Below are 8,587 nucleotides of genomic sequence, written 5' to 3'. Positions count from 1 at the left end.
GTGTGGCCAGTTCAAGGAACTTGAACTAACTCGGGATAAAGCTAAACTCAGTTTCTTAAATGACTTGTATCATTTGGAACTCGGAAGTGGGCTGGGTAGCACGATGGGGCCCAGCCGGGACAGAAGGCAGAGCCCCATGCATTCTTGCCCTTCCTCATCTGGCCCTCACACGCCAGTGTGCTCTGGCGCTCCAGCGTGCCCTGTCTTCACTGCATGGCCCCTTTTGTCCTGTCAGGGACCCACAGCGCTCAGGCTCTGCTGAGCCCAGGAGAGGAATTTGACTCAGGAAGAACCTTCTGTGAGTTTTGTTGTTGGAAAGCGATGAGCAGAGATGAATGATTGCGACTTGGGTGTGTGGATGGGGGTGGGATTTCTGTTTGAGTTGGGCAGCGTTCTTCCTTCTGTCCTGTCCCTGGTCTCACCATGCTCCTTCTGGGAACTGTTCCTCCTCTGCAGAGTCAGCCAGTCAGTAAAAAACCGTGGCTCAGTGTTGGGCCTACCTGGGCATCTCTGATTGCTGGGAAGCATCTCTGCAGGGTAGCCTACAAATCTGAAAGCTTCCCATGAAGCGGGTTCCCATGCGGTGACCCCACGTTAAGAAATCTGTTTCCAAATGTGAAATTTTGCCTAAACTGCAAGGAAAGCCTTGGTCTTGGGTAATTGCAGCTTTAGAATTTTGTGGCTCTTTTCCCCTCCCCATCAGGTGTTTTTTCGTTGCTCAGTCCTATGCGCTGGTGAAGAAGTGGAGCGAAGCACTTGTCCTGCATGATAGCATCCTGAAATATGCAGATGAAGTAAATTCTGATGCTGGCACCTTCAAGAACAGCCTAAAGGTGAGAGGTTGGCCTCTCCTTGTTTGTAAGCCCTGGCACGTTATGGAGTTGGCTGTGGAGGAGCCGTGAGGGTACAACAGCTGGGCTCCACCTCAGGCTGGTCCTCCCTGGCTGTGCATGGGACCTGGTGTGGCCCTGACTGCCCAGGAGCTGCAGGCTGTGTCACTCATGGCTGTGCTCCAGGCCTGAGGAGGATTTAGGTTTGAAGAAGGGAAGGCGTTTTTCTGATTTCAAAGAAACAAAAACCTCCACAGGAAAACCTGAAGTACTGCTCTCAGACTTGACTACACATTGAAATCTCTTAGGAAGATTTTTTTCAATGTAGATGTCTGGGTGGCACCCCCAGAGATTGTGGTTCTAATCAGTGTGAGGGATCTGAAGTGGGCACTGGGACTTTGAAAGGCCCCTTAATGATTTTGACATGCAACAAAGTGAGAAGCACTGGTGCAGCCATCCTGCAGGGCATGTGCAAGACCAGCAGCAGCGGTGGGGGCCTGGCTAGGAATGCAGCCTCTCAGCTCCCACCCGGAACCTTCTGCTTGTTTTTTTTTTCTTTCTTTCTTTCTCGAGACAGGGTCTCACTCTGTCACTCAGGCTGGAATGCAAGTGGCACCATCATAGTTCACTGCAGCCTTGAACTCCTGGGCTCAAGTGACCCTCCCACCTCAGCCTCCTGAGTAGCTGAGACTACGGGCATGAGCCACCATGCCCAGCCAATTTTTATTTTTTTGTAGAGATGGGGGTCTCACTATGTTGCCCAGGCTGGTCTTGAACTCCTGGCCTCAAGCAGTCCTCCTGCCTCTGCCTCCCAAAACCTTGAGATTGGAGGCATGAGCCACCATGCTGGCCAGTATCTGCATTTTAACAAGATCCCCAGGCCATTTGGGGGTCCATTAAAGCTAAGGAAATGCTTGATCTAAAGTACAGCCACAGGGCTGGATGCAGTGGCTCATGCCTGTAATCCCAGCACTTTGGGAAGCTGAGGTGGGCAGATCACTTGAGGTAAGGAGTTCAAGACCAGGTTGGGCAACATGGCGAAACCCTGTCTCTACAAAAATAAAAAAAAATTAGCCAGGCGTGGTGGTGCACACCTGTAATCCCAGCTACTTGGGAAGCTGAGGCAGGAGACTCACTTGAACCTGGGATGCAGAGGTTGCAGTGAGCCAAGATCACACCACTGCACTCCAGCCTGAGTGACAGAGCGAGACTCCATCTCAAAATAAATAAATAAAGTGCAGCCATGGAAGGCTTGCTTTGCTTTACTTTTTTTGTTTTAAGATGGAGTCTCTGTCTCCCAGGCTAGAGCGCAGTGGCACAATCTCGGCTCACTGCAACCTCTGCCTCCCAGGTTCAAGTGATTGTCCTATCTCAGCCTCCCAAGTAGCTGGGACTACAGGCATGTGCCACAAAGCCCGGCTAATGTTGTATTTTTAGTAGAGACAGGGTTTCACCACGTTGGCCAGGCTGGTCTTGGACTCCTGACTTCAAGTGATCAAGCCTCTTGATCCACTGACCTCAGCCTCCCAAAGTGCTAGGATTACAGGTGTGAGCCACCACGCCCGGCGCTTTACTGATTATTGAAAGATAACTAGCTTCTTAAGCTTGTGGCCTGCTCTGATGATGTAGAACTTGTTGCAACATCAGCTGGTCTAAGGAATCCATGTATATTTGACAAGTAGAGACCATTTAGAAAAGCAAGCAGGGGCCGGGCACCGTGGCTCACGCCTGTAATCCCAGCACTTTGGGAGGCTGAGGTGGGTGAATCACAAGGTCAAGAGATCAAGACCATCCTGGCTAACATGGTGAAACCCCGTCTCTACTAAAAATACAAAAAAATTAGCCAGGCATGGTGGCGGGCACCTGTGGTCCCAGCTACTCAGGAGGCTGAGGCAGGAGAATGGTGTGAACCCGGGAGGTGGAGCTTGCAGTGAGCCAAGAGTGCCACTGCACCCCAGCCTGGGTGACAGAGCAAGGCTCTATCTCAAAAAAAAAAAAAAAAAAGAAAAGAAAAAAAGAAAAGCAAGCAAAGGTTCCTGTTGTTGATGGAGTCACACCAGTGTAGGAGCTGCTGGATCCTGTGCAAGCTCAGAGTAGAGAAGAAGCTCTCTGCCTTCAGAGAGCTTGTAGTTTTGTTGTAGCCACAGACTGGCATGCAGGAGCCCACCTATGGATGCAGAAGAAGTAAGAGAGACCCCCAGCAAAGGCAGAGCTAGGAAAGAGCAGAGGGATGTGGGCAGGTGGGGGTGATGGACGTGGCAGCATCACCACCATGGAATATCATCTTGGGACGCGGTGCAAACCAGTGTGGACCTGATTTCATGTGCTGACTTGTTTTGTGGGGGAAGTGTCAGAGAATGGAGGCATGATGGATTCTGTGGCTTCCAGACCTTCTCGGGTCATTCCCAATACGCCAAGCAAGAGACCGAGGCCAGGAAAATTCATCACCCTCGATGAAGCAGTGGGATGTAATGACTAAGGGCTTATGCCCTTGAGCCAGATGGCCCAGCCCTTTACCCCAGCCCGCTGCCACTTGGGGGCATGGCCCGCACATTGCTTAACCTCTCCATGCTTCCATTTTCTCATCTGTAAGATGGGAGTGCAAACTGCCTCAGGATTATTGAGAAGGTTAAGCTAGTGATTATGTAACCAGCTTAGAACGATGCCTGGCACACTGTTTAGTGTATGATGAATTTATTAATATTATCAACATCATCTTTATTTCCAGGCATTGTTACTTAAGCCGTGGCATAGCTTTTCCCATTTGAAACAGGCTAGTGTTTTGTTTTGTTCTAATATGGAGAACCATTTAGAAAGTCTAAAGTCCTGTGAAAATACCAGTGGGTTCGCTTAACTCAGGTTAGCTTGGTGTGCTTCTCTGACCTGGCCCTGGCTCAGGAGTACAGGTTTTCTGAATCTTACAGGGCCTGCCTGACATGCAAGAGCTCATCACTCAAGTGTGGTTGGAGAAGTGCTCCCTGCAGGCCGCAGCCATCCTTGGTGAGCCCCCTGCCTGGCCTTTGTATCCCCAGACTTCCCTTCCTGCCACTCCCCTTCTGTCTCACACCCCACACTACTGTTTTAAGGTTGAAAGGGTTGTCTCGGTTCATCTGTAAGATGTTCCTGGCCTTTACTTGCACCAGCTGGGCATCAGATCACGTAGAAGCATTTTGAGATGTGCTGTTACACTGGCCCTTCTCCCTGTTACTGTTCTCATGCAACTGTACTGGCTTCACAGGCCGACGGCGTTGGATGTGGGACTCATCTGTTATCTCCACCACTTCTCAGCACGAGACAGGACTGGCTTCCCCACGTGCTGGCTCCTTTGCTTTTGGGATGTAGGGGCCGCCTGTGTGATAGGTCTCATTTGTGACTAGTGTGCTATTATAAATCCTTGTTCTTACAAACTTTCAGATGCAAATGACACTCATCAAACAGAGACCTCCTCCTCCCAAGTCAAGGACAATAAGGGAAGTCTGGGCCATGGTTTTTGAGGAATATGAAGCAGGATTAGCAACAAACTAGGAATGCATGCTCATTGTAGAGCAGTGGACCCTAAATTTCTAAGGAAACCCCCCCCCCTCTCTTACCCAACCTCAAAGCTTCTTGCATAAATCTTCCAAGATGTCAGATCATCCCTGGGAAGAGGGTCGAGGAACCTGTTGCTGTGCAGAGTAGCACCCGTGGGTAAGAGCTCTAACTTGTAACATGGCCAACAGACCTGCACCCCAGTCTTAGCCTGGCCCTCTCTTAGCCTCTCTGGGTTTCAGTGACTCTGACTACAAGGCAGTGATGTGGTAGCCCCTCCTCGGAGGAGGCTGTCGGGATTGAGTGATTGAGGGAGATGGCCCCTGTAAAGCTCTGAACCAAGCAGTCGGCACTCAGGAATGTTCACCAAGGGTGTTGTTCTGTGACCGATGCTACGTACGTCTCTTTGATTTGACTTCCAGCCTCTGGTTGAACCGTTTGAGACATTCTGCCTGGACCCTTCCCTTGTCACCAGGCAAGCCAACCTTGTGCGCTTCCCACCAGGCTTCCAGCCTGTCCCCTGCAAGCCTTTGTCCTTTGACCTGGCCCTCAGCCACGTGGCTTTCCCACCCCTCGAGGACAAGTTGGAACAGAAGACCAAGAGTGGCCTCACTGGATACATCAAGGGCATCTTTGGATTCAGGAGCTAACCAGGCTCTTCCTCGGGGGCAGGGGGGATCCTGACTCTTAATCTGTATTGTGAGAAAATCCCAGCAAGTTCCATGATATTAAATCCAGGTCTGCATTGGCCCGGGGCAAGAGTTTAACATCTTCGGCCCTGCATTCCTACAGCTTGTGTCTGTACACACAGTCTTAAGCAGTGTGTTAGCAGAGCACCCTGTTGTCTTCTGGTAAATGTGTGCGGGGTCATCCTGTCTCCTGTACCTCCTGGGAGAGGGGCCGCTGCTGTCTGGTGCCCTGTGAGCTGTGATTGATTGCCTTTGGTCAGTAATGCATTCAGGAGTCCACACCAGGCACAGATGGGGCCTTGAAACGCTTTGTCATGCTTCATGTCATGTCATGTCATGATTTGAAATGAACTCATCCTTGCTGTGAGCATCCAGGATCCCTTGAAAAGTTTATCTGTGACTATGAAACTGGCAATGTCACCCCAGAATTACGGTCAGCCTTATTCCCCTTCACCTCCCAGTGAACGCTAAGAAGTTTCAGACAAGCAGAGAGCTCTATTTTTAGAAGAAATATGTTACACTCAGAAATGATGAAACCAAATCTTATATTAAAAGGCAAAGATGATGGAGACTGTGCCCATTTCTTATGTGCTCTCCCTCATGTCCAGTCCCCGTTCTCTCCTTGGGAGCCTGGTTGTGTGAAGCTGGTGAGGTCTAGTGTAACCTGACTTACCGGCAACTAGGTGAGGCTGATACTGGATACACATGTTAGAGGCACTATTTATCAGGACTTCCCAATGTGTAATTTTTAGATGCTATTACATTTTAATCCCCTTCGTTACCCCCATTTTTTCTTAGTCATCCCTTTTCACTTCTATTATAACATCAATAATAGAAGTCACACAAACAATGTAAGAAAGCAAGGAATAAAAGTGATTTAAACATGTACCTGACACTTATGATTCCCTTTGGAAATCAAAACTCACCTGTCACATAGGAAAGAAAATTCGCCACGAGAAATGTTGGCTTAGATGTTTTCAGTTTTTGAGCAAACCCAGTGGCTTGAAGAAAAGGCCAACTGGTTAAAAATCCAAGAGCATTGTTTCAGGATGGCATTGTAACCCCCTGAGAGTTCTTGCCCACTGCCCAGATGGAGCTGATTCATCGAAACAGAGGAATTGCAATAGAGGGAAAGTTTAATTAACACAGAGCCAGCTAAACAGGAGACTGGAGTTTATTACTCAAATTGGTCTCCCTGAAAATTCAGAGACTGGGAATTTTAAGGATAATTTGGTGGGTAGGGGGTCAGAAAGTGGGGAGTGCTGATTGGTCAGGTTGGAGACGAAGTCATAGGGAGTTGGAGATGAAGTCATAGGGAGTTGAAGCTGGCCTCTTGTGCTGAGTCGGTTTCCTGGGTGGGGGCCAGAAGACCAGATGAGCCAGTTTGGATGGATGGTGCCAGCTGATCCATAAAGTGCAGGGTCTGAGAAATATCTCGAGCACCATTCTTAGGTTTTACAATAGCGATGTCATCCCTAGGAGCAACTGGGAAGGCTCAGAATCTTGGGCCTCTGGCTGCATGACTCCTAAACCATAATTTCAATTCTTGTGGCTAATTTGTTAGTCCTACAAAGGCAGTCTGGTCCCCAGGCAAGAAGGGGGTTTATTTCCGGAAAGTGCCGTTACCATCTTTGTTTCAAAGTTAAACAGTTAAACTGTAAACTTCTCCCAAAGTTAGTTTGGCTTATTCCCAGGAATGAACAAGGACAGCTTGGAGGTTAGAAGCAAGGTGGAGTGGGTTAGGCTAGACCTTTTTCACTCTAATAATCTCACCATTAGAATTTTTGTAAAGGTGGTTTTAGAATGCCACTGTGGGCTTGGCTGTGCCTTTTGTTTTCCCAGTAAGTTGCAGGGAGGGAAGGCTAAGAGCTAGAAAGGATGGTGAGACACAAATCAGACTTCTTGTTAGAATGGTGTGGTGGCTTAGAACCTTGAGATGCTCGCAGAGGGGCCCTGATCCCCTGGGGTTTGTTTTGGGTTGGAGAGCCTCAGGAAGCTGGGTTTTTTTTTTAATTGAAAGTTTCATCATCTATGCCATATAAATTTAGGACTAACCTCACCCCTACTTCTGAAAATATAGCACAGATAGGCTGGACACAGTGGCCCACGCCTGTAATCCCAGCACTTTGGGAGGCTGAGGCAGGCAGATCACTTGAGGCCAGAAGTTCAAGACCAGCCTGGGCAACATGGCAAGACCTTGTCTCTACCAAAAAAACTTTTTTAAAAGAAAAATATATATAGCACAGATGACTGGTCTCAGGTTGAGGTCCTGGGTTTTGATCAGGTCAGTGTCCCTGCGGGCTGAGGAACCACAGTTTGGGGGTTAGGGGGTCTTCATCCATGTCCTCATCCTCCTCCCAGGGCCATGGGCCAAGATTCTGCACCTCCCTTGTCTCGTCTCTGTGCTGACAGCTGCGCTGTCCTCCAGCTCCAAGAATCCAATTGCAGGCCCTGCTGTGCTGCAGTCTCAAGCCTGCCTCAGGCCATTGTCTGCAGCATCGTGAGGGGGACGGGCATGGGGAACCGCTCATCCTCCTGGAAGATGTCCCTTTGTCCTGCCCACAGCCCTCCCAGCCCCTCCCACTCTAGAGTGCTGGCCTCAGTGGGGACCCAGGACCTATAAACTAGAGATGGAGGCGAATCCCAACTGCACCTTTTCCTTCTCAGGTTGCCTAATGCTTTGTCTCGCGGCCACACTACAAATTCCATTCCTCCCGGTGCTCCTGCCAGGTGCTCTGAGCAGCATTGGCTGTTAATGGCCAGTGATGCTGTTTAGTATTAAAAGCAGGTGCTTACATAAGAAGACAGATCTGGCAGGGCCAAGGTCTCTGGCGAGCTCTCACATCCCTTCACGTGGGATTCCTGGACATTAAGCAGGCTGTGTCGTGGGAGACAGAGCGCCAGATGCAGGACCCCCTCCTGTCCTCCTGGGAAGTGGCTCTGCCTCTGAAGGGAGCAGGTTTCAAATCAGGCCCTCACTGCCCCTGGGCCCTGCAGGCTGTTCGCTGGGGGTTTTCACAGAAAGACACTTCGGAGGCCACACAGTCCTGCCTTCCCACGGAGCACGACATGCAGATGAGGCCCCGGGGGCCGTGAATGGGTCTGTTCCAAGTAGGTGTTCCCGTGTTGTGCTGGCTCTGGTCCCTCCTCCAGGATGGACTCTGGTGCTGTCAGCAAGCTCTGACCCTGGAGGAGGCTTCTGTCTCCAACAGCAAGAGAGGACGAAGAGAGCTCCATTCAGTCCCTTATACTTTTATTTATTTATTTATTTATTTATTTAGAGACAGTCTCACTCTGTCACCCAGGCTGGAGTGCAGTGGCATGATCTCAGCTCACTGCAGCCTCTGCCTCCCAGGTTCAAGCGATTCTCCTGCCTCAATCTCCCAAGTAGCTGGGACTACAGGTGTGTGCCATTATGCCCAGCTAATATTTGTATTTTTAGTAGAGGCGGAGTTTCACCGTGTTGGGCAGGCTGGTCTCAAACTCCTGGCCTCAAGTGATCCACCTGCCTCAACCTCCCAAAGTGCTGGGATTACAGGC

The 8,587-nt window shown here is 49.9% G+C and overlaps 1 protein-coding gene across 1 annotated transcript in view; it reads left to right on the top strand.

The window, feature by feature from the left end:
• Positions 1-728: 728 nt before the first annotated feature.
• LOC100458449 (envoplakin-like protein) overlaps positions 729-8,587 on the top strand; it is a 33,172-nt gene continuing 25,313 nt past the window's right edge. The window contains 2 exon segments of the mRNA XM_063718408.1: positions 729-833; positions 3,755-3,830. The gene's annotated coding sequence lies outside the window, so the exon portion shown is untranslated.

This window comes from Pongo abelii, chromosome 19, assembly GCF_028885655.2.
Source record: "Pongo abelii isolate AG06213 chromosome 19, NHGRI_mPonAbe1-v2.0_pri, whole genome shotgun sequence".
Lineage (NCBI taxonomy): Eukaryota > Metazoa > Chordata > Mammalia > Primates > Hominidae > Pongo > Pongo abelii.
The sequence above is the reverse complement of the archived record's forward strand: the minus strand, read 5'-3'. Positions and strand labels throughout refer to the sequence as shown.